Source organism: Triturus cristatus, chromosome 7 (assembly GCF_964204655.1).
Source record: "Triturus cristatus chromosome 7, aTriCri1.1, whole genome shotgun sequence".
Lineage (NCBI taxonomy): Eukaryota > Metazoa > Chordata > Amphibia > Caudata > Salamandridae > Triturus > Triturus cristatus.
This window is the reverse complement of record NC_140590.1, coordinates 967271342-967297787: the sequence shown is the minus strand read 5'-3', so window position 1 is coordinate 967297787 and position 26446 is coordinate 967271342. Positions and strand designations below refer to the sequence as shown.

The 26446-nt window shown below is 44.6% G+C and overlaps 1 protein-coding gene across 4 annotated transcripts in view; it reads right to left on the bottom strand.

Moving 5' to 3' along the window:
• The window catches only part of LOC146810932 (F-box/LRR-repeat protein 3-like), a 109837-nt gene extending 83996 nt beyond the window's left edge, over window positions 1–25841 (bottom strand). For 2 of the 4 annotated variants that reach the window (XM_085618002.1, XM_085618006.1), the window contains exon 1: window positions 25634–25815. The gene's annotated coding sequence lies outside the window, so the exon portion shown is untranslated. Of the gene's footprint in view, window positions 1–24965; window positions 25277–25633 lie in introns of those variants that run through there. The other 2 variants (XM_085618008.1, XM_085618003.1) reach the window with 2 other exon arrangements.
• Between the last annotated feature and the right edge of the window lie 605 nt (window positions 25842–26446).

The window sequence follows — 26446 nt, the reverse complement described above, 5'->3', positions numbered from 1 at the left end:
AGTGTAATCAGAACTCCTCCCCAGCCATCCTGACAGGAAGAACCACTCCCTCTATACCCGGGCCCCTTTTGTCCTCATGTCTGAAAGGACTAAACAACACAACTTAGGAGAGCTATTCACAGTCATGTGACCATGTACACTGGCAGAAAGGCACATTTTATTTAGGCAGAAAACTACCAAAGTTTTATGAGTGGAAGAAGCATTCCTCTATCTGTTCCCAAACTGAAGTTATCACTTTTTAAGCTTAATAAGGGAGCCCAGTGATAGCCTTGCCACAGCGAAAACCGACTTTGTGAGTTTTTTTACTGTCAGGGCATGTAAATCTTAAGAACACATGTTCCACTTTTTAAATACCATGCAACCTTCCCGAAAGTGCCTTTAATGTTCATCTCAGGGTTGACTCATAAGTATTAAAAAAGAAGAATTATTTTGTTGCCAAAGATTGTTTAGCCAGTTTGAAATGGCAATTTAAAACTACACTACAGACTACAGTAGCAGGCAGAAGGCATGCTTTACAGTTCTACTTCAGTCAGTGGCACAATGAGGGCTGCAGCCCTCTGGTAGCATTTAATTTACGGATCTAACAATGGGGGACCAATTTCTCCTATTTTTTGTCACTAGCACATGGTATGTCCCAGGCTCTGCATTGTCTCAAAGGAAATATGATAGAGGTTCTTATGAAGATATTTGACTTTGGCTTTGCACATGCACGGAGATGCATCGGGACCATTAGGGCCATGTTGATGAGCATCGCTATCAATATAGCCTACCACACTTCTGCTGCTTATGAGAAGGGTTTTAGTCAAATGGCATTGTTTAAATGTATAACATTGAAATATTGTAGTTTGTTTTCCCTGACAGTGCTGTACTAAAGATGTGTTCCCCTTTTTCTTGTCCTCACTGAGCTTAAGCCTCCAGTGTTAAAAAAATCAACATTATTTTAGTTACGATTAAGCCTCAAGCTGTGAGTTTCATCTTTCCAATGCCTCCAGGTTTCTCTTTGTCCTAAGCAGTGATGCCCATATTTTTACTTCCGGGCTAGGTTTAAACTACATTCTGAAAGATACCCCTCCAAATCTCTAATTTGTTGCACTCACGGCCACCTTTGGTAACCGAGGATTACCCTATAATGATCTCACCATTAGATAAGTCTTGAGGTGACTGACCTCTCAGCTCCATACACTAGGTCCTGTCTGGTGATAGCATGTCTTTGGTTTTGGGGTTCAGTAGCTTGACTTAGAGGTGATGCTTACTGTACCTGATGCAAATTAGATCCAGTGACCTCTAGCAATACTGATCCATTCCTTTATGTATTGAACGATAATGTTCATGATCATTAAGTGCGATTGCTCTCATAATGCTCAAAATCAGAATGGGTATGATTGAAAAAGAAATGGCTATCATCTCCAGTACATTTGTCAATATCCAGGGATTAATCTGCAAAAGAATGAGTGCAGGTGCCCAAAGCTCTGCTCATAAGCCTGCGCCCCATGCAATTAAATGTGGGCATGCCAAATAGCAAGGCTGCATAGACTTAAATCAACCTCATGACTCTTTATTCCACTATCAAACCATTTATCTTAGTGTTTCAGGTTCTTGATTTCTCCTCTTATGACGTTTATTCCACCTTTGTCTACTTCCATCTTTCTGCTTTGTTTGTCTTTCTCTTACTTGCTCTCAGTAAATATTGAATGCAAAAAATAAGTGCTGGTCCCCAAAAATGAATGCCTGTGATCCCAACCAGCAACCACTGGCTCAAATGAAGCACTGGCAAAAGATTACCAATAGCTGATTGTGAACATCTTTATGGGCAAGTGCTTGGTGGAAGATGAACCACATATGCTTTCCACTGAAATGAACATGTCCGCCAGTCTGTAGCAACTTCCTACTGCTTGTTGAAAAATGGGAGTAAATTATATTTGCACTGATTTAGAATGAGTGTCAATTTAGAACAAAGTGGTAAAAGAAAAATGTCTAACATTTTGCATTCTCTCTTACCATCCGTTTTAAACTAATGATTAACCCTGGGCCTAACACTACGCTTCGCCCACGTAGTGTACGTAGCGCTGCCTGCTTCGCAGTTTTCAAAGTAGGCGAAGCAGGCAGCGCTACGCACACGCCAGGGCGAAGCGTAGCTGCCTGCTGCCCGTCACCCGCCTCCCACCCGCCCTCCTTTTAAATCATACCCGCATGTAAAATAAATAAAAATTAAAGAGACTTACCTGAAGCGTGGAAATGAGGAAGAGGGAGCCCCGGAGACGCCGCGCTTCAGGTAAGTCTCTTTAATTTTTATTTATTTTACATGCGGGTATGATTTAAAAGGAGGGCGGCGGGAGGCGGATGGCACGTAGTGGGGCTACGCGGAGCGCGTAGTGTGCATAGATTTGGGCACACTACGTGCTGCTTCACGTAGCCCCACTACGCCACTACGCCCACCCTTACTAATGATAAGAAACAAAGTAAATTGTGAATATAATAATCTGCACATAAAATTTGGAAGAAACAGCTATGCATTATTTTGTATCATTTATATTCTTTTTAGCACAAAACTCAATTGGAACATAGCACAAACAGTAAATGTGTGCTCCTATTTTGTGTTTTTGCCAGCATTAATTTTGTTCTTGCACTTTACCTGAGAAAGAGACCGAACCTGGAAGAGGTCCCAGCAAAGAAGCAGAGTCAAGTCCTACCATAGGACAGACTTGCGACAGGTCCGTAACAAAGAAATGATACAGTCCTAAGAACTGGACGCGACCAGCGAGATGTCAATGTGGAGTGAACCTGAGACAAGGGGCATGATGCCACATTATTGCGAGGAACCTGGTCGGAAGGAGAGAAGAGCATGGCACGATGCCACATTGCGAAGGTAAAGAGAAGAAGATAGTAGCACGTTGCAACAGGGTGAACGACCACCACAGTTGTGCAAGAGAAAAGGAAGAAGAGGGCTAGGACTGTGGATTCATGCCAGCAGCTGGGAATGTATCCCTTATCACAAACCAAACACCGGGGTGCAGAGACGTCACTAGAAACAGCTTTGCGAAGGACCAACTGTAAGCTGCCAGCAAGCGCGACTTGCGTCCAGGCCCCACGCCTCACAATGCGATCATCCAGTCACCTGTCAATGACTGCTTGACATAGATGGCATCCAGGTTAGCAACAACACCTGTTGAAGAAAAAACCTGAAAGTGGCAATGAAGTACCTCTAGTCCTCCTCACTCCAAGTAAGAGAATGCCGCCTGTAGCTCAAATGTAAGAAGCTAATTGCCATCTTTACCCAGGTGCATCACCTAATACACCTAAGGAGCATCACACAACCAGAGTAGATCCAAACACCTGAAATGTCCGGAGACCAACAAGGCATTTCTGATGCCGTGGGAGGCTGGCCACCCAGAGACCTTCTGTGAGCCTCCGTGAACTTGAGGCCTGCCGAAGAGAGCATACTCAACCACTAGAGCATCTACTCTTGGGGTTGCAAAAGGCTTGTCCATGGCCCTGTTTGAAGTTACAAAGAATCAATAAAGAGTGGACCACTTGTCCTGTGTCGCCAGGGTCTATTTGCTCTTGGTTCCGTCATAAAAAGAACCCTCACAACTGTACACAGGCGCGAAGGCGGTATTTACTGGGTCACCGCTAATGTGTACTAGTACAGCATCATCATAGGGTCTTTTTTAGAATGTATGCTGTCCTCCGCCAGGAGGAAGACCAACTGGTAAAACAGTAGCGTCCAGACATGAATATGAGGGAGGGAAGGTGTGAGAAGTGCTCTAGATAAAGTGAGGTAAAATTCTCTTAATCACTTTTTCTAATGGGACTTTATTGAGAGAATGTTAAAAAAGAGAAAAAAAATAAAATAAAAAAAAATAAAAAAGTTGAAGTAAGGATATAGACCGAGTTACTGGTCTGCCGTACTTTCAGGTGTCAAAGATCAGGGTCAACATGTTTCAGCCTTCTGTAGAAGTCTAAAGGCTTTCGTCAGGACCAATCAGAAGGAAGGCGCGTTGTGGCTCCTTAAGTAGTGAATATTATTCACTGACTACAAGTAAAAGGGTCAGATCCATGGTATCTGTACCTGATAGAAAAAAGGAAAGCAACAGCATTGGGTATTGCTAGGGACACAAAATAGAAATCGTATTGTGTCACAATAGTTTACTGGAGTGCTACTGTCCTATTTGGAAAAGTGAGGTTAGTGGCTTGGTGGACCACTGAGAGAATTCGGGCGAGAGGCGAGAAGGGCGGCCATTCAGAAGTGTAAGCAGGGCAAATTAAGTAAGTTAAAAGTAACATCTTTAAGTTGTAGTTGTGCGTATAGTCGGGCGTGTTAGTTGCCTGTAGAAGGTGCAGCTATTAGAGTGCTTTATATTGTGCTCGTATTGACTTATACTATGTACATAAAACAAGCGAGTTAAGCTGTGGGTAACGCGGTGCAGAAAGAGTCCGCGAATACGTTTAGCAGGCGGTGCCCCTCGTGTCTATACGAGTGTAACGGTCAAGTACTGTATAGAGTGTAAAAGACAAAATACACAAACAGCCTAACCCACAATTTACCAATAATCTCAATGTTACCTCATACGGGTGCAAATTGCACTTCTTGGTGGTACCCGAGAGGCATTCACGGAACTATCTTCTAAGATAATAGGAAAGAACGTGAAAGAGAGGGTTAGATGCGTCTTACTTCTTTGTAGCGCGTTCAGGCAATCGTGGCGGCCATCAGTGCTTACCGATTCCGTGAAGTCATGGACTTGTTCTGCCTCTGTTCGCGGTATCCCCGGTGACGCCGGACCGCTCAAAGTTCCGGTTTACATAGAGAAAAAGCATGGAGATGGGAAAAAGACTAATAGGTATAATTCCCGTAAGTCAATCGACATTAAAACAAATACAGAGATAGAATAAAGGCTCAAGTCATCTCGTAATTAATTCAAATAGTGGATGTAATTAAACTATGAATCTCAGTTCGTGTTTTTACTGGTGAGTGTAGAGAGAGCATTTATTTGGCTAATGTAGTAATCTTATAATGCCAGAACTCAGTCAATGATGATAATGATCAGATCATGAAATTCACATCATGCCAGTGTGTACCACGGGATATTGTCGTTCATGCCCCGTTTGTCTGTGCCCAAGCGATTGATCCAGCGTTGTTCCTTTTCAAAAAGAACACGTTCGGCATTGTTATTTACAGTTCTTAAACTTTCCAAAACCACCCATTTTAGCTCGTTGGTAGTATGATTACTTTCTATATAATGTCTGCTCATTTTGGTGGTCAGTCTTTTACAATTAACATTGCTTTTATGTTCAGTGATCCTTAATTTGAATTTACGGCATGTCATGCCGATGTACCTCAGGTCGCAGGGGCATGTAATCATATATATTACATGCGTGGTGTTACAATTTGTATGATGACGTAGCGTCCAGGTAAGATTCGGAAGAAGTTGGATGGTCTTAGTGATTTTAGTCAAATCACACACTGAGCATGTGCCGCAGGGATAATGTCCTGTAATAGGTTCTAAGTTCCATGCCGCAGTGATCGTCTCTCTTGCTATGTTCGGGGTCGGTCTCGTGTGGACTAGAAAGTCTTTGATGTTTCTTGTTCTTTTGTTCGCAAAACGGGGTTTTGGCCATTGTAAAGTATCTGAGGTAAGAATCCTCCAATTTCGGTTGACAATTTTTTTCACTGTATTCGTTATGGTGTTATAAGTAGTAACACATGTCAGAAGATCTTTTGGTTCATCCCGTGTGATTGTTTGAAGGAGGTTTTCCCTCGGCTGGTTGCGAGCCCTTTTCTGACACTTGTTGATTATCCTTTGTGGGTAGTCTCTTCTTGCAAGTCTGTCACTTAGTTCTTTTGCTTGCATCTTGTAATCCTTGAGATTACTGCAATTTCTCTTGAGTCTGAGAAATTGACTGTAGGGTAAATTGTCTCGGAGGGGACGAGGATGGAAGCTTTGATAAGAAAGTAAGCTGTTTTTTGCTGTAGGTTTGTAGTACGTTTTGGTGTGTAAGTTGTTATCCTCAGAGTAAATAGTGACGTCCAGGAAGTCAAGTTGTTTCTTGTTTGACGTGTGGGTGAATTTTAGGCAATCATCTCTGGAGTTAATCCAATCCAGAAAATTGAGTAGGATTTCTTCGGTATCTTCCCAGATTAAGATGATGTCATCTATGTAGCGTTTCCAAAATTTTACCTGTGTTAGGTAGGGGTTGATGGGGTTCTGTATGTATTGTTCTTCAAAGTTGCTCACATACAGTCCCGCCACACTAGGAGCAAATGTGCTTCCCATGGAAGTACCGTGGCGTTGTTTAAAGAGGGTGCCATTATACTCAAAATAGTTTTCTGTAAGGGCTAACCTGCAACATTCTAATACGAAGTGCCTTGGTGTAGTGTGATTCCAAATTCCCGAGAACAGTATGTTCTCCAGAGTGTCAAGTGTCTTCTGTTGTGGGAGGCTGGTGTAAAGACTCTCCACATCCAGTCCTACTAAATACATGGTGTTCTCATTGTAGGTTTGATTGTCTAGTAGAATCAGAAGGTCCCGAGTGTCTTTCAAATACGTAGGTGTGTTTTGCACTAGAGGTTTGAGAAACTGGTCAGCAAATTGTGACAAGGGTTCTAATACTGAACCGATTCCTGAGACGATGGGTCGTCCTGGTGGTGGTACTCTGTTTTTGTGAGTCTTGGGTAGAGAATAAAAATACGGAGTCTTGGGTGACTTTGTTCTAAGAAAGTCTGCCTCATGTTTAGATATCCATTGGTTTGTTTGTGCTTCTTCAACCATTAGATTTATTGTTCTCTGTAACCTCTTGGTTGGATCACTGGCAATTCTCTCGTAAAATTTATCATCTGAAAGGAGGTCCAGACATTGTTTGTTATATCCTTGTTTGTCAAGGAGGACGATGCCGCCTCCTTTGTCAGCTGGTTTGACAATTATATTCTCATTTTTGCTTAATTCTTCCATTGCTTGTTTCTCCCGTCTTGTCTGTTTGAAGTTATACAGCGACTCCTCAGCGTGGCCTAGGAGACACCCCGCACAGCCCATGCAGCCACATGCCAATCCAGGGGCAAGGGCCTCAATGGAGTTCAGGTGAGAGGGGAATCCCGACAAGAGAGATGCATCTGCAGCAGCTCCACAACAGGCACCACAAACCACTGAGGTCACAGACGGAGACTGGTCCCCAAAGACTATCTTGTGAAGGCACGTGCACATGAGTCCTGATGGCCAGAGCACACAGACCTTAAGACACAACCCTTTGCAGCTGCAAGAGCGACTTCACTGTGGTACTGTTGGCAGTTCCGCAGCGACTCTTTCTCATGGCCTACAAGAGGCCCCGCACAGTCCACTCAGTAGCATAGCAGCCCGGCAGAAGAGGCAGGAGAGGGGAATAGAGAGCCAACTCTGAAGCTGCTCGGCAAGTGGGCACTGGGAAGCATCATCACCTTCATGGAAGGCCCTCATCCACTAAGGTCATCCTCAGTCTTTGCAGGTTTGCGGTCCATCGGAGCCTGAGCGCCTTCAAGAAGATCTCCAAAGTGGACTACACCACCGCTTCAGATGCACCCACATTGAACTGTGTAAATAGTCTCCAACACCATGAGAACAGACCGGTCCAAATTACCTCCCCGAGGTGGACTTAAACTTAATGGCCATGCAGTCCAGAGATCCAGCACTGTCCCGCAGATAGCCTGAAGAGACTCAGTGTAGCTGTGTTTCCTTGTTTGTTCTTTCCCAGAGGTTGGACTTTGTTTGTTTCTTTTCCGAAAAAGTTTGGGAGGGATGTAGTGTCCTACTGGACAAGTTCTAGTGTTCAGCATTGTGATGTACCCACACTAAACACACATCCATCACAGGCGTCACCAGTCAGGTGACCTTGCTAATAAAAGGGTCCGGGAGCACGTGTCCTGGGCCAGTTCCATTACCATAATCACTGTATGTGCGTGCCTTATTTCCCTAAGTATATGGGCATAGCGCCCACTACTTTACAGTTGAGACTTTACAAAACAGAGGAGTCATTACAATTAAGGTACAAATGCCACATGCAAAAGTAGCCATTGGCCTGCGATCTAGCGAATAAAGGCCCAAGCCTGAATAAAGCCAGATGTTAGGCTCTATTTCGGCCAATCTATCTAAGATGCTTGAGTGTAAAGCAGGCTGAGCTTTGTTGTGGCTTTGGCCTCTCCTGCATCCCTCTTGAGCACTCTCACATCACTCTCCCAGGTGCCACTGAGGAGGGGCTAGTCATTGACAGAGCTTTTCAACTTGCATCATCAAAATGCAAAACTGCGGAAGTGCTGTTCGGCCTCCTCTCTGCTGCACCCTGTGGGTGTAAGAGCAAGGAGATGGAGACGAGACAAAAGAAGGACATCAACTCTGCCCGTTAATCAGTCACGGGTAGGGCTAATCTCTGTAGTGACACACTGCGCAGGCACGGTCCAGCAAATATTAATGTTCATGGTGTAGGCACTGGCAGCTGGGAGACTGCCCTTGGGCTGCCCACACTGACTTTCTTCTGTATTTGAGGTAAGCTTCTTGCACTGCTGTGCTTCTGCCATGATGTACTGGTTCCACAAGTGTGAAGAAATTCCAACCCGCTACCGCCCCTTACTGTGCTGACTGTTCGTGAGAAGGAAAGCGGGCTGTGCTGCTGGCCATGTTCTACAGGATTTTTGTATATGTAAGAAAATGTTGCCCTCCTGAAGCTAGAATTTCATTATTGGAGGAACTGGCCTAGTCACCACTGATGGGGATGCCGGTGTGTGGGAAGTGAAAGGAAACTGGCCCTTGTTATCATCTGTAACACGAAACGTAATGTGATTAGGTATTGAGTGGTCTTTCTGACTTTTTAGCACAACAGAATAATCTGTTTTCCCAAAATTAGACTTTTAATACCTGATGTTAGAGAAGACCTCTTGATTTTCTTTAAAATATATAGAGCACAACTGGATTAGGGCAGAAAGGTGTTATGTTTGGAACTCAATGTTTCTTTCACATTTTTAAAGATATTTGTACTTGAGGAATGATTCATGTACAAACATCACAAACTAGCACTGAGTGTGAACTGTTCTGCCTGTGCACTTTTCACAATACTATATTTATTTAGTGCCATGTAAGAACTGCATTAATTTTGTGAGCCTTACTCTTGGACAAGACCCCAGCACAAGAAACAAGATTACCGCCTGCATTACAGAAGTCACTAACTGGATGAAAAACAATTAAATCAAGCTCAACTCCGACAAGACAGAAGTACTGACCTTCAGCAAGAACACCTCACCATGGGACTCCACTGGTGGCCAGCCAAGCTCAGACCCACACCCATCACCAATGCCAGGAAATTCAGAATAATCATCAGCAAACTGGACATGACAGCACAAGTCAATGCCGTAACTGCATCCTATGAGGATGCTGAGTAAAATCTGCGAATAGCTCCACAGCAATACTAGAAACACTACTGGCACACCATCTACGCCGGGATCACCAAGCAAGTCATTAGAAGCCTACAAACCATCCAGACCTCGGTAAGCAGACTAATTCTCAACCTCCCACACAGAACTCCCATCACACCACTCCTCAGAGAGCTCCACTTGCTCCTGAAACATAAACACACCAATTCTAACTCATCACCCACATATTCAAGGCACTAAGCAAGTTGGGCCCACCTACCTTAACAGTTGCGCCTCCTTCCACCTAGGTTCCAGTACTCCTACTCACCAACATCCCATACATACACGGAACAGATCAGGAGGATGGATGGTCTCACTGTGGACCTGTGTGCCGGAGGTCGGTCAGTGGATAGACCTTAATTGCCAGAATATAAATGCAGGGAAAACAATGGTCCTCATTTTAGGCTAGCAACCCTCGATCTGGTCCCCATCCTGGTAACCAGATTTGCTTGGACCTCTACCTTCTCCAAAGTCTAGGGTTAAAAACCTAGGCATTTGTTTTTATGAAAAGCTTACATTTGTTAGCATTGGCAGGCAAATGTCTTCAGTTTCTAAAATCTAATTAAAACATAATTTGCCTCTTGCCTGAATCTACCAGGAAAACAGTAGTTCAGACACTGGTTATGTCCAGCCTGGACTACTGCAATGTCTTATAACTAGGAGTATTTCAATCTCGCTTGATGAGACTTCAGCGTCTGCAGAACTCTGCGGCTCATCAGTTGTTGTTGAACCTTCCGAGGCGATCCCCCAAGGGTTCTGCACTCTCTAAATTGCACTTGCTCCCTTTGAAGAAGTGACTTTCTTTAACATCCCTGTGCTATTGCTACACACAACACAATAAACATGCTCTGAAAGAGAGAGCAAGTTGGCAAACATGAAGAATAAAAGTAGAACCTCTAGTGCAAAAAATAAAACATCAAAAAAATATTAGGGTTTGTTGCAAAAAGATAATACAAACCGTTCAATGCAAATCAGTTTTAAAAAAGCTGCAGTAGTAGAAACGTGCAGACAAATGCGAACATTCTGTAATTATCTAAGGAATGCAAAAAATAATCATGTTCTTTCTGTTAGACACTGTAAACATAAAACAAAAGAAAGAAAAGCAAAGTGTCATTTTCGTTGCTTTAAACAGCTGCTGCATGACCTGTCTTGCCTTTCACCTCAGCTTCTGGCAGCAGGCATTGTGATGTCAGAACTCGACTGTAATAACTTATTACACTTGAGTGCTGACATCTTTTCTTTGTATTCAGCAACTGGGGGTATCACAAATCGCCGATTATAAAAAAATTAGTAAAAAACTTTCATACAGGGATTGCAGAGTCCGAGTAAAATGTAATTTCTTTGGTAATAATAACCTTGGCATAACAGGAGGATTGAACAGAGCCAATATTACAGTGAGCTTCTCTAGGACTATAGATTTGCTTTAATGGTGACCTATAACTAAGAGGTTGTGGAATCGCTTAGCAGCTTTTCTAATGCAAGTTTGCCATATTACAAGATTTTATCTAATCTGTAATTTGTCAGCATAATAACTAATGATGTGAGTGTGTTGATTGAATGGCAAGGTATTCATATTCCACACTGGGATATTAATGTTGATCTTCTCAAAGGGTAAAGTGACCACAGGTCACCACAAGGGTGTCTCCACAGACAAGAGAAGCAACCAATCTTCATACTGTGAACAGCAGGAAAGGGGCTATGAATAGAAATGATGGAACTTTAACGTAATTGGGTTAAACTATAAATACATTCACAGAGAATGCAAAGAAACTTGAAATGAAGACAGGCAGAAAATAGTTGCCCCACAAACGAATGGTGTAGGAGAGAACAGTATCATGGACAGGGAAAAAAATCAATCTGCGATATGGAATGAGGAGCTAGTGAATGTTATGGATATGGTACATCTGAAAGCATTAGTTAAGGAAATAGACATATGCTGGTTGCGTGGTTTCATCTGCTTCAGGGCCTCATTACAACTGCCTTGGATGCAGGGTTGTTAATTCCACGTAAACTGTATGTATGTATCTATCTAACCATTCATAGCTATTGTTATAATTACATGATAATGATAATAATATCAATAATAATGATAGTAATATATACATAAGCATATATATTCCCATGCTTAAGCAATTATGCTATAATTATATATTTATTATTGTTAGAATTCTTGCTCTTGTTAGTATCTTTTCTAGCAACAGCATTTTAGGATTAATGATATTATTTATGCAGTATTTTGTTGATAACTTACATTACAACGCAATAAGAAACAGCCTCACTGCAAAATCATATGCATCTACAAAACACAGAAAGGAGGTTGGGCTTATGCGAAGGGCAGTGATTGTCTGATGGAAAGATTGATGTCAAGTCTGGGTAGTGAGAGGTTTAATGAGGGCTTACAGCATACTCACCATGCATTGGTTCAAATGGATGGCACATCAATAAGTGGTAGCAGAGATCAATGGCATAAGATGATCGGGCATCGAAGTAGATTGTTACAGTACCAGGAAATACTAATAGGTGTACCTTTGTTTTGCAGGTTTAAAGTGCCAACAGTTGCCAAATACCGTCAACTTCTAAAGTGAGATGCAAAGATGTCGGCCTTCTAGACTTAGATAAATGAGACAGACTTTTTGCAACGTACATTGAAAAGAAAAAAAAAGGGGGTGGTGCTCTGTCTGGAAAATTATCAATACTGGTTGGTGTGGTGTCCTGCAGGACACGTTCTAGTGTTCAGCATTGTGCTGTACGCACACTATACACCCACCCATCACAGACGTCAACGGTCATGTGACTCTGCTAATAAAAGGGGCCAGGCGTACATGCCCTGGGCCAGTTCCAGTACCACAGTCACTGTATGTGCATGTCTTATTTCCCTAAGTATGTGGACCTAGCGCCCACTACATTACAATGGCGACAAGGGGGTCCGGCCCCGTGTGTATTAAGGCTGCCGCCTCACAGTTCCTGTTGTGGATAAGTGTAGCCCCAGTCTAAAGCACTGCCGGACCTGCTGCCAGCTCGACTAAGGGAGGTCGGGGCAGGAAGAAGGCAACCCAGCACGTACCTTGGTGTCCAGCGGAAACGCCTCTGCAGCCACCTGCATGTTCATGCTCCTGCTGCCACCCAACTCAGTGACTGACGCTTCTGAATTGCCCGCCTGGGCGAAGGGACTGTCTTTTTAGTGAAGAGGCCAACGTAACCACTGGCTCCCCCTGCAGCAAGCCGAGTCTGAGACTGCCCCAGTGTGAGGGAAGCATGCACTATCAACCCTGTGATAATCATTGGTTCACCCAGTGAAGAGGAATGAGAGAGACACCTTAGCTGCAACATGAGGGGAACACAGCCTCTGATGCATCCCTGTTGCTACCCTGGACATATATAGAGACTAGTCTTCCCAGTGGCGTCACTAGGGTTGGTGTCACCTGGTGCGGGTAACTCATGGTGTCACCCCCTCACGACTTACCGCATGGACCTCCTCCGCCCGAGTCCGCAAGTGGACACAGTTGGCAAATAACGGGACCATACACAATCAATAGTAACGTTTGTAAATGTAGGTCCTATATTTACAAAATGTGCCTGTTAACAACAGTGTGATAATGACTCATTAATCAGGTTGTACAGTGGGCTACCTGCTAGTCAACAGTTTATTGGAATTTATAATATCATAGGTATGGTACTTTTTACTGGTGTGGTGTTCCCACTATCCAGCAACACGATATATCAGTGGTCGAAGTGGGGGAAAAAAGTAGGGGAACTGTGGGCGGAGAATCAAAGGGTGGGAATAACCCAAGGATTGGATCAGTGGGCAGAGCCAGAGGCGTGGCCAGAATGCGCAAACATCCCAATTTTTTGTATTTGTTTGGTTTCACTGCCCAGTTTTATCAACCAATGGATACACATGATTATTTACGGTTATAATGAGTTATTGACAGTTGCTTCTAATCACAGAATGTCCTCAAATACGATAAAATGTGGAAGCACAAGCTATTTGTCTCCGAGCCATGGAGTTTCTGTCATCAGCACTTCTCCCTTTTCCAAAACAGCAGTTCAAACATGAATGGCTAAAAATCCTAGTTTGCAAATGTTTTCTAAATAATAATGGCTCTGCCATATTTGCCTCATGATGCAAGATCTGCAGCATGATCTGATCATTTAAACTAATAAATTATTTGAAGCTCAAACGTATCAAAAGTTAATAAAATATGCGACTTGTGTTGCTGCGGAGTAGATTACAGTTAATAGCTCACTGTTCTGTTAGGATTTTAACTTATAAACTGCAAGTAACAAAAGGATCTCTCTGACAAAAGCAGTAGCCCACTGGCCTATTTACATTATGTGCACTTTGTGATCTGCATGGTACATGTTCTTTGCAGCAGGTACATTAACCCTCTGAGCTACCTTTCCATGAGTCAAATCTTCCATTAGACAAAATTCTGATCTCTCTCTAGGAAGAACATTAATCACCAGAGTCATCATGACATTTTTATTGTTACCGAAAATTACTGGAGGCCAGGAAGGAGGCAGCAAGCACTTTTTAAAACCATAATAAACTTGCAAAAATGAGGCCTCCACCAAAAGTGAGCACCTGGTGCGGTCACACCGGTTGCACCGCCCTAGAGCTGGCCCTTCTTAAGGGTCCTGTGATCTCAGTGACAGGGTCACTGTTCTAGGGTGTACTGCTTCATAGGCCTGCCCGCAAGACTGGAGGTGAACTTCAGTATGAATAGTGGTGGACAAGCCTTGAAGGTTAACCTACACTTGTCATGCTAGGGTCCACCTGCTGGTGCTACGACACCGGGGCTTCAAATGTCTTGCGAAGCCTTCTAAGGTCTAGCATGAGATAGTGCTCTCTCAGGAGAGTGGTCTGGCGGACTGATTATTAAGGCTGAACCTGGTTCCCGAGTTCCAAATTCAGCAGCTCTGACCATAGTGCCACATCCTCTCCCCCACTGAACACCATACTGCCCCACTGAGAAAAACTCAGACTGCCTTCAACTACGACCCAATTGTTGCCAGCTATAAACACCTGGATGCGGCTCAATTTAAATTACGCACTGGGCAAGAGCAATATGTGGCCTACAAAAAAAAGTGACAGCATCCTGGAAAAAGCAAACAATCATAGAGAATGCAATATTTTGCAAACCATGTGAAATGTAAGCAGGAACAACATGGTTACCTTAACGCTTTTACACTCACTGTTCAGAAATCAGTGAGTGCTTTTGCCTGAAAAGTTAAGGACATGACAACAGGGCCCTGAATGGACCCATTTCAATGGCCATTGCTTATATCCTTACAAAACGTAAGCAGTAAGGTAAAAAAAAGACAACATCCCTAGATACAGAGAAGCAGTACAAATTTTGTTTTTCAATCCTCACATTGCAGTACCTCTAGGATTGGTGCACTAGTTCCAAGCCCAGGGAAAACAAAGCCAAGACAACAAAAATAGCGCTTCACTGGCAAACTCTGTAAAAGTGGCGCTAATGTGTTTGGGTGTGAATAAAATCAATTATTCAATCTGGACAGTTTGCTACCACTCTGTCTTACTTTATTTAGTTATTTATTTTTCATATTTTTAAAGTTTTATTCCCGATGCTGCATTTTGGAATTAAATGTCAGAAAAATACGACATTGATTTCCAGCAAAAGTGATTTTCTGTTTTTGGATCCATTTCACAGGGAAGCAAATAAAAGAAAGGAGAGGAGACAATGCGCACTGCGCACAGGCACCTCCTCCTCCTAAAAGGTTAGGTTGCTCTGCGCACACCGGCCCTGTTGGTGTCACCCCATGTGAGGGTGTCACCCGGTGCGGTCTGCACCCCCCGCACCCCCATAGTGATGCCGCTGAGTCTTCCTCCTACGCCGCAGAGCAGCCCTGCAGGTGAGAGATGAGGCCCACAGTGTTGTGAAAACTGCTGTGGCGTCCTGTAGAGACTCTAGCGCCACCTGCTGGTCACCAGTATTGAACTTATCTAAGAGGTAACTGTGAGGCAGAACCGAAGGGACTTGCAGTTTCATGCAACTAAAACAGCACAGGCATTCTCAGCCTACCTGCAGTTACTGCCTGCATCACCCCTGCGAGGTAGCATGCCAGCGGAATGATGACCCGCAACATTAAAGCTGCGGCTGTTTTGGAATAAGTGACTGCAGCTCCACCTTGTGCTGGCTCACTGCACGGCACCCCAGGATGTACCTGTGCAAAGTGGCCTGATGGCTCTATGTTTGGGAGACAGACTGTGAAGAACTGCTAAGAAGGGTATTGTGTGCACTGCGGGCCCCCTAGTGGCAATAGGCTACTACAACTACAACAAAAAAACAAGCATTTGCAATGCAATAGGTCTCGCATTTACGCGAGTTTGAGCTATTGACATTGCAAATAACAATGCCTTTTAGTTTTGTTTTAGTTTTAAAAACATAAATAAAAGGCATTGTCATTTACAATGCCAATAGCTTAAACTCGTGTAACTGCGAGACCTATTGCATTGCAAATGCTTGTTTATTTTTGCTGACGCAGAACAATATCGTTAAAAAGCAGTGGCAAAACCAAATGCTCAGGTGGTGCCACTAAAAAGCAAGAATTATTGGCTTTGCCACTCGTGGTTTCATGCGGGAACAGAGTGCTTCACAAGGGGAATTGTCCCATATAAAGGAAATAAATAAGACAAATATGCAAATTTTCATTACCCCTCCCTACCCGTGCAATGGCAATTTATTCTCTCCCTACACAGTGCTCATTTGTAAACAGTACGTGGATCTGCTTATGTTTTTTACGAAGTAGGCATACTGGTGAAACTGAAGGAGGATTTTGGCACGGTGACACTTGGGGGGCACAAACACTTTTGAGAATCGAGTCCATCCAATCCCTTCATTTTCTGGGGGGGGTTTTGGGTCAACTTTGTATTTTTTGCCCCGTTTATATTGGTTTACTGGCTACGTACCAGTTACTAATTCACTGACATTCCACTCTTTAACAGTCCTCGGATTTCACCACGTCACTGATGTAAAACGTTTTAAAAGTTTTAATAAAATACGAATACACAAAGGTAGCAAGAGGATATCCCGGTATGCAGATCACGTGGTATTTGTTGAAATGTCCTATTTACTTTGGTGTTTCGTGAACGCACCACGCTTTACAGCATCTTTAGAGCACTCGGATATATGGACTAGTCACTATGCCAGGGCCTCTCAACTGAATGGCGCCATCTTATTTGCCCGCCTCACCATTCTAGGCACTTATAGCAAGCAAGAAAGAGGAGGTCGAAGTGAAGAAAAAGAGAGTGGAACACACACTCTGGGAAGAGACAAAAAAGGAGAGTGAGTGAGTGAGGGAGGAAGGAGGAGGAGAGACAGAAACAAGCGAGGGAATGAAGGTGACTGACAGAAAAAGGGTGTGAGTAGGAAAAGTGAGAAAAATAAACTGAGTAAGCGGAGACGGAGTGAGGGAGACTGAGCAACCAATAAGAAAACACATAATATTTGCAGATGGGAAGATTGTGAGCTGGAAGAGTGACAGAGAGAAGAGGGGGTGAGAGGAACAAGAGAACGATAAAGTAGAGTAACGTGGAGGGGTGGAGAGAATATTGGCAAGAAGAGGGTGGGAGACATAAAAAGGATAAATATGGAGCCAACAAGAGAGGGGTGAGGAGGGAGAGAACTTGGGACGGCATATATGTGTGTCACACAGTGTTACCATGTGAGTTGGAGGTCTGAAATGGGGCGAATCAGTGGGAAATATTCTAAAGCTCGGCAAGTGGAAAATTACAACTCAGCTGAGTGCCTTTTCTCATTGTGCTCTGTCTCAGGAGCTACAAGCCACAACGGTAACTACAGCAGCGTTAGGGAATCGGAGTGCAGAAAGATGGGAACACGGTGGAGGGCAGGGGCGGTGAGGAGGTGCGTGTTGTGCTCTGCGTTTGCAGGTCTGATTGGTAAATACAGCAATTAAGCTGATTTAGACCCTGGGGGATGGGTGCTGTAAATGAAGTCTGCTGCTCCATGGAGTTGTTTTTTAAAGAGACATTGCTGCGGTTAAAAACAAGTATTAGGGTCTAAAATGGAAAGTTGAAATGCTTGTACTCCGACTACTCCGATACTCCACACAAAGTGATATATGATATGTTAACGTTGAATACGGGGCAGTGGGTTACACAGTAGTATCTTGCAAACAACCCAACGACAATGACTAATTCAATAAAGAAGAGGACACAACCTGTAATTTAAATCCTAATACGAGTCAGGCACCTCTCACTGTGTGTGCATATTCACTTGTCGGTTGTGTTCTATTTATTGCACTATTGCTGTTCACATGGGAAGTGAAAAAGTTTCACGCAAACACAGGAACAAAAAGAAACAAGCAGGTAGGGGGTGGCAAATGGTGGAATAACGCTTTCGAGCAAAAGTGAAAGTGATCGCGATCACATCAAAGCGGCCGGCGAAAGTGAAAGCAAACGAGTGCTTTCAGGCCTCCAAATGGTGCGCGCGCCCGGCCGACGCACATGCACTGTATTTGGAGGCCTGAAAAGCCACTGTTTGCACTTCCAAAACTCGCTTACTATAAGTCTCGCCAGAGCAGCGCTAAAGCGCTGTCTCAGACGAGACCTAATGAACTGACTTTTCTAGAAGGAAAACTGGAGATTCACCAAAAGAGTGCCATATGCCCCCAAATAAGCTGCCCATCTTTTTGGGAGGGGAAGAGACTGTAAATCCCACTTCCCCTCCCCCTAGAGAGCCCTAAGAGGCCTGAAGCTTCCCCAACAAAGATAATGGCACTAAAGGCAGCTGAAATCACAGCAGCAATGTTTAAGGAAAGGTAGAGTCCACGGGGAAAAGGAGAAGAGCAGCCAGAGCCACAGTCGGCCAGAGAAGACTCAAAGGGCATTGGCCTGAGAGAAGAGGCTGCCAGCAGAGAGACACTGTCCCTCCCAACAGAGAACCACAACAACCCAAAGGTGCCCAGCCAGGGAGGCTGCCACTGGTCCAGTGATGCCAAGAGCAGCCAGAGGGCAATGCCTCAAGGCAGCAATCCCCACATAAAGCACAAGAAATATGTGTGCACAGCAGGCAACCCCCAGTGGCTGTCTGATGCCACAACAAGCGAGGAAATTGTGCCACACACCCCCTGTGGTGAATGGACACCACCATAAGCTAGAAGAATGGGTACACCAAGCATCAAGCATCAGAAGAGGGCGCCCATGAAAAAAGGCACAAGAGCGCAAAGACAGAGGTGCGCCAAGGACCGCCTCGGGATGTCTGACAGCAGGGTAGGAGGCCCAGAGAAAGAGCGCTCTAATAACAAGAAAGAATGTACACAACAGAAGTCGCTATAGTCAGCCACCACAGCACAGAATGACCACAGGTGCACAAGAGAAAAGAGAGAAGAGTGCTAGGACTGAGGACTCATGCCAGCACCGGAGAAGGTATCTAATACTATCTATCAACAAAAGCCAACCACCGGAGTGCAGGGACGTCACTGGAAACAGCTTTGCAGGAGGCCTAACTGTAAGCCGCCAGCAGTCACAATCTGCGTCCAGGCCCCATGCTTCACAGTGAGACCATCCAGTCACCTGTACATGGCTGCTTGAAAGAGATGGCATCCAGACTATCAACTGCACCTGCCGAAGAAAAAAAGTACAAGTGGCTACGAAGTCCCCCCAGCCCTCCTCACTCCAAGCAAGACATCGCCACCTGTAGCCCAAGTGTAAGAGGGTAATTGTCATCTTTACACAGATGCCTCACCAGAAACCCCTAAGGAGCATCACACCAGCAGAGTGGATCCAAACGCCTGAAGAGTCCGAGACCAACTAGGCGTTCCTGATGCCGTGGGAGGCTGGCCAACCAGAGACCTTCTATGAGCCCCAGTAACCCTGAGGCCTGCAGAAGAGAGCATACTCAACATTGGCGCATCCACTCTTGGGGTTGCATGAGGCTTAACTGTGACCCTGTTGGGAGTTCTGCAGTGACACCCAGCGTGGCCTACGAGAGGCCCTGCACAGACCATGCAGTCACTTGGCAATCCAGGGGCAAGGGAATTAGTTTGAGAGGGGAATCCAGACAAAAGAGATGCACCTGCAGCAGCTCCAGGACAGGCAACGGGAACCACTAAGGTCAGAGACGGAGACTGGTCAGTCAAAGACTATCTAGTGAAGGCACGTGCACATGAGTCCTGATGGCCAGAGCCCACAGACCCTAAGACACCATCTTTTGCGGCTGCAAGAGCGTCTTGGTTGTGGTCCTGTTGGCATGTCCTCAGTAATGCCTTCATGTGGGCTACGAGAGGCACCGACACAGTCCACAAAGTCCTGCAGCAGCCCAAAAGAAAGGGCCTCAAGGAGACTCCTGTGAGAGGGGAGTACAGACAGGAGAGGAAAGTCTGAATCTGTTCTGCCAGCAGATGGATTTAACCCAGATCTCTTGACTGGGGGTGAATGTTTTGATGTGTTCTGCATTCCATCCATCAATTGTGTGTCTTTTGCTTTCTCGCCCTAAGTGCGCCAGGTATGTCAAGATGTGGGTCCTGGGCTCACTGTGCCACTGGAATCAAGCTATCCTGGCTGAACAGGGGTGAAACCCCCAAACCGGTCCTAGGATGCTTGTTTCCGGTCCAGGGAGGACCTGGCTTGGCAGTTCGGGCTGGACTATTCCCATGAGGCACAGGGTCAAGACTGATTTGCATATGGCCTGGTCGAAACTGGGGTGGCATGGTGAGTAAAAGAATAATGGATTTAACCCAGATCTTTTGACTGGAGGTGAATGTTTTGATTTGTTCTGCATTCCGTCCATCAATTGTGTGTCTTTTGCAGGCACTGGGAAGCATCATCGATTTCATGGAAGATCCTCATCTACCAGAGCCTGAGCGCCTTCAATAAGATCTCCAAACTGGACTCAACCACCACTCTGGATGCACCCACAAAGAACTCTGTAAATAGTCTCCAACACCATGAGACCAAGCCGGTCCAAACGACAAAGCTGAGGTGAACTTAAGCCTAATGGCCATGCGGTTGAGATTCCATCACTGTCTGGCAGATGGCCTAAAGAGACTCAGTGGTGCTGTGTTTCCTTGTTTGTTCTTTCCCACAGGTTGTACTTTGTTTGTTTCTTTTCCAATAAACTTTGGGAGGGATGTAGTGCCCTGCTGTACACATACTAGTGTTCAGCATTGTGCTGTACCCACACTAAACACCCACCCATCTCAGGCATCACAAGTCAGGTGACCCTGCTAATAAAAGTGTCAGGGAGCATGTGCCCTGTGCCAGTTCCAATACAATAATTGCTGTGTGTGCATACCTTATTTCCCTAAGTATGTGGGCGTAGCCCCCACAGCTTTACAGTTGGGACTCTACAAAACACAGAACTAATTACAAAAAAGGGATTAATGCCACATGCAATAGTACCCATTGGTCAGACATCTAGCGAATAAAGGCCCATGCCTGAATCAAGCCAGATGTTAGGCTCTATTTCTGCCAATCCATCTAGGATGCCTGTGTGGAAAGCAGGCTGAGCTTTGTTGTGGCCTCTCCTGTCTCCCTCTTGAGCACACTCACATCACTCTCCCTTGTGCCGCTGAGGAGGGGCTGGCCAGTGACAAGCTTTTTGGACTTTCATAATCAAAATGCAAAAATCCTGAAGTGCTGTCTTGCCTCTCCTCTGCTGCTCCCTGTGGGTGTGAGAGCAGGGAGATGGAGGCAAGATGAAGGAACAACTTCATTAACTCTGCCCGTTAATCAGTCACGGGTAGGGCTGATCTCTGTAGTGACACAAACTGCGCAAGCACAGTCCAGCAAATACTAATGTTCAGGGTGTAGGCACTGGCAGCTGGGAGACTGCCCTTCGGCTGCCCACACTGATTCTCTTCTGTATTTTGGGTAAGCTTCTTGCACTGTTGTGCTGCTGCCATGATGTACTGGTTCCACAAGCGTGAAGAAATTCCAACCCGCTACCACCCCTCACTGTGCTGACTATTCATGAAAAGGAAAGCGGACTGTGCTACTGGCCAAGTTCTTGCCATCCTGAGGCTAGAATTTCAAAATTGAAGGAACTGGCCTAGTCACCACTGAAGGATTTTTGCATTTGAAAATTAAGCTACATGAAGCGGGATGAAGGGGATGCCGGTGTGTGGGAAGCAAAAGTAATACGGTCCTTGTTTTCATCTGTAACATGAAACATAATGTGACTAGGTATTGAGTGGTCTATCAGAATTTTTAGCACAACAGAATAATCTAATTTCCCCAAATTAGACTATTTAATGCCTGATGTAAGAGAAGACCTCTTGATTTTCTTACAATTATATGTATAATATAATTACCACTTGAGCCTTTTACCTGGCCCTCTTCATCAATTGGGTCTGTTATTGTGTCCTTCATGTTTTATCTTCCACTCTCTCCAGCATGAAGCATGGGGAAATGGATCAGCCCATTTCTGTCATTGGCTAACTTCACTTTGAGCTTTGGCATTTTGTCCTTTCACAAAGAGCACATCCACATGCAAATTAGTTCCCTTTAGTGCTAGGGACTATTGTGGTAATGCATGTTTTTTTACACCAAAACTACTACCCAAAACTACTAATTATACTTTTACCCGTTTTTTTAGATTGACGAGGGCATGACAGTTTCCTCAGCAATAAAAAATAGAAAAAGCATGACTAAACAAATAAAGCATTTACAAATCCAAAACCAGCTTTGCAAGTGCTTGCTCTAACTAGTGAAGAATGTATTTTGGCTCCAATTTGTTTGAAGAAATAGAGGACAAGTGGATTAGGACAGAAAGTTGTTATGTTTGGAACTCAATATTTCTTTCCCGTTTTTGAAGATATTTGCACCTGAGGAATGATTCATGTACAAACATCACATAAACTAGCACTGAGTGTGAACTCTTCTGCCTGTACACTTTTCACAATACTATATCGTATTTAGTGTCCATGTGAGAACTGCATACATTTTTTGATCCTTACTCTTGGACAAGACCCCAACAAGATTACTGCCTGCATGACCGAGGTCACTAACTGGATGAAAGCCTATTATATCAAGACCAACACCGACAAGAATATAAGTACTGATCTTCAGCAAGAACACCTCACCATGGGACGCCAACTGGTGGCCAGCCAAGCTCAGAACCACAAAAGCTCAAACCCAACACCCATGCAAGGAACCTCAGAATAATCATCAACAGCAAACTGGACATGACCGCACATGTCAATGCTGTTATGGCATCCTGCTTGCACACCCAAAAGATGCTGAGGAAAATCTGCAAATAGCTCCCAAGCAACACTAGAAAAACTACTGGCACACCATCTACAGCAGGATCACAAAGCAACTCATTTGAAGCCTACAAACCATCCAGAACACGGCCGGCAGACTTATTCTCAACCTCCCACACAAATCTCACATCACACAACACCTCAGAGAGCTCCACTGGCTCCTGATACATATACACGCTCAGTTCAAACTCCTCACACACATATTCACAGCAATAAGCAAGTTGGGCCCACCTACCTTAACAGTTGCATCACCTTCCACCAACCACCCAGACACCTACATTCCACAGTACTCCTACTCGCCAACATCCCATATGTACGCGGAACCAGATCAGGAGTATGGATGGTCTCACTGAGGACATGTCTGTCGGAGGTCACTCAGTGGATGGACCTCAACTGCCTGAACTTAAATGCATGCATGGATAACAGAAGTCATCATCTTAGGCAAGCAACCATTGATCTGGTCCTCTGCCTGGTGGCCAGATTTGCTTGGACCTCTACTTTCGGCAAAGTCTAGGGTTAAAACCTATGCATTTGGTTTGATAAAAAGCTTATGTTCGACAGTGAGATCACATCCTTGTCCGGCAAATGTTTTGGGATTCTAAAATCTCTTAAAATCATAATTTGCCTCTTGCATGAATCTTCCATGAACACTGTAGTTCAGGCACTAGTTATCTCCAGTCTGGACTACTGCAACGTCTTATAGCTAGGAGTATCTCAATCTCGCTTGATGAGACTTCAGCGTCTGCAGAACTCTGCAGCTCATCGGTTGTTGAACTTTCTGAGGTGAGTCCCCATGGGTTATGCACTCTCTGAATTGCACTGGCTTTCTTTTGAAGAAGCAACTTTCTTTGAAAGCCCTGTGCTACTTCTACAGCGCTTTTATGAACAAGGGTGCCCGTTAATTGCACATGGTGTGGAATAGAGAGGGAGAAAAAGAGAAAGAATGAGGGGGAGGGGAGGGATAGAGGGGGAAAGACAGATATGGGGCAGAGAAAAAGCGAGAGAAAAAGATAGAGTGGTTGAGAAAGATACTGAAAGAGAAAAACACAAAAGAGAGAAAAGTGTGGGATAGGGCATAAGCTAAAGAGAGAGAGAGAGACAGAAGACAGACAGACACGCACAAAGGGAGAGAGTGGGACAGAGGGAGAATGGTAAAAATTAGAGGAAACAAAGACCAGACTTCAAGGGATTGGTTACTTTACCATTTTCTCCAGTCAAGCACCACTTACTTTTAGTAAGCAGAACTATATGCTCTCAACAATTAATTCATTATTTGCAACAAATCAATCTGAAAGATTGCTTTTTCGTCATAGAATTGCTTCACATTCCTCATATAGTCGTATCATAGTCCGGATGACGCATGGGAATTTTCGATTTCGAGGAATAGCTTCTAGATATGACTGATTAATATGATTATTATGCATTTCTATACGTAATAAGCTAGCATGCAACGCCCTTTTATACTTAACCACGTTAGGGAAGTCCTGGAGATACTGAAGCAGAATAGTATGTCCATAAGCATGTCATAAATATATTTTTTATGTTTTACTTACCACGTTTACATAATGAGATGTAGATACAATACATTTTCTCAGCCCCTGAAATTACCTTGTTGGGAATATATTGCAAGAAAAATCAGCTCGTTTCCATTCTTAACAACAATGCTGCCAAAAAGTTGCTCATTTTTTAAGAAGACGTGTGTTGCTGGACTAGGCTGATTTGTTAAAATCTCTCTGTCACTCTTGAAATGATTTACAGGCAAAAACATGTGATGCATTTTTCAGCAGTGCTTCCACAATGCCTTTTCTCGTTTTGCTAGAGTAAAATGTGTATGAATATTTTCTTATAAAAGAAAGACAATAGGGCAAGATCGTTTTGAACTATTGTTAGCACCAGTGCAACGTTTCTGACAATTGGCCAATCATGGTTTCGAATCGCTGTTTCCCTGCTATTCTGCATATGTAGGCTCCAGGGAGCACCTATTTTAGGTAAAAGAAGAATTATAAATAGCCGAGCACGACATCTACTACCCTGAAACTGACGTTTAAACAAAAGGCTTTGACAATCACATCGCAATCCTCCGAGATGCAATATTTGTGCAAGTGACGCGTCGTGCCTCGCGAGATGAGTCAGAGACTTGACCCAGTTAAAAATATCTGCAAGTCACGGCGTGGCGCGCGACGCCGACGCATTCTTTCCAGCTTTACGCGGTTTCAACAACGCCTCCACGTTATAAGAAATATTGTTGATACACTCTCTTCAATTCTAAATATATAAAATAACGTCTTACCTGTTGCACCGGGCGCTGGACGGTTTCGGTCACAGACAAGATATTATACAACTCAACGGTGCTAAATCTGTAGAGTTAATTTTATGCAGAAATTACAGATAAACCTCACAATGCCAAAAGCTCGCTCTTGCCCCTCAGGATTAACATTACACGGAAAAGAAAACAGTCACGTAATTTCGCTACTGTAGCATGTGAGCGGAAACATTAGCAATACACCGGACTGACTCCAGGAGACAATTACATCACTTCTCGTTTCGTATTCCCGCCTGCCTGAGCAGCTGGCTCAAGTCCATCAGTGCTGACGGTAAATCCGCCCATCCTGACACAGAAACAAACACTCTGACGTGCTCTCGGTTTGGTAATCTTCTCATCTCTCAGTCCGCGCGTCATACTCGCCGCCGAAACGTTTCGTCTTCGAGGAAGACTGCACCAGTCCAGAAATAAACCCCGATGTTCTCCCTACTAATTCCTTCTGAGCTGCCACCGTGCCCTGCTCCCTTTCCACAACGGATCAAAGATGGTCTCACAAACATGAAAGTGTTAGCCATACAACATATCTTACCTTTTACACGATTCTTGTGCGTCGCCCTGAATAAAGCTACCCTATTAAAAAAACTACCCTATATATAATTCCGGTTTCTGTGAAGGTGAGAATTATGAATACTCACCAAAGCCGTGGTAGATTTTCCTGTTCACAATACAGAAGTACAGGAGAAGCTCGTCGATTCCGAAGCGTCTGTGACTGTGGTGGGGTTTCTAAGTGAGCCTTCTATTTTAATGCGACCATCTACAAATGCAAGCAGTGCGTGCATTCTCTCTCTCTCTCTCTCTCTCTCTCTGTTGTCCTGCCTCTCCCTCCCGTCTTCTCTCAGCCTCTCGAAACTAGGTCAGTGTGCCTCGGCAGCACAGACCTGGCTGAGATCCAAGGGAACAGCTCGATAATCAGCGGAGCAGCCTCAAGCGAGCCTGCAATTGGAGTTTTTGTGTGTTTGTATAAGCTTTCTCAAGTCAGGGAAAAACAGAGACCTTTGGGTCTTTTGAAGACTCTTGTATTATGCATGGAGCTTTAACCCCTTCCCTGCTCATGACGGAACCACTCCGTCATGAGCCACGGGTGCCGCGTGCTCATGACGGAGTGGTTCCGTCATGCCGCGGCCGTTGGCGGCCGCTCCTCCCACGCGGCGCTAATTCCCTGCCTGTGCGGGCGATTAGCGCAGTGGGCGGAGTCGTGACGGAACCACTCTGTCATGAGCACAGCTCAACCGTGACTCATGACGGAGTGGCTCCGCCATGAGCACAGCGCCACCGCGCTGCCCCCTAACCCCCCCCAGCGCTGCGGCGGAATGCCTGCCGCAGTACGCACAATATAGTAGCAACATCCCATCCTGTCCACTCTAATGCATGTATTATACCAACGTCTTAGAGGACTGGAGTAGAGAAGTGCCACCCCACTAACCAAAAACATTAAATAATTATTCCAT